Source organism: Salmo trutta, chromosome 20, assembly GCF_901001165.1.
Source record: "Salmo trutta chromosome 20, fSalTru1.1, whole genome shotgun sequence".
In the NCBI taxonomy this organism is placed as follows: domain Eukaryota; kingdom Metazoa; phylum Chordata; class Actinopteri; order Salmoniformes; family Salmonidae; genus Salmo; species Salmo trutta.
The window spans coordinates 44478644-44479077 of NC_042976.1; positions in this window are offsets into that span (position 1 = coordinate 44478644).

Here is a 434-nt window from a genome sequence, read left to right on the forward strand (position 1 = left end):
GATGCTGTCACGACCACGAGTCTCACAAAACTCTGTTTTGGATGAGACTGACTTTATGACCAAAATTATCCTATTTACACCTTGTAGTCAATTTTGAAAATAGAATACATGTTTCTGACTCATATCAAGGCCACAGGCTGTTTTCTAAATGTGAAGTTGTTTTTTTCAGGGGCATTTGCACTTTAAACCAGGGAGAGGAGTGAATCGGATCTGCAGTCAGCTGATATATAAGAGAGAGTGTGTGGAGACAGAGAGAGCAAGACATTTAAAGTGAGAGGCAGCATACCGGAAAATGGTAAAGGAGAGCGAAGAGAGCAGCTTTGGAAAAAATGAACAGCCCTCATCAGATGCGAGGGGGGAGGAAAAAAGAGGGAGTGGCAGGAAAGGGAGGAGAGGGGGTAGGTGGAGGGGGGAACAGTGTACCAGCATGCGGC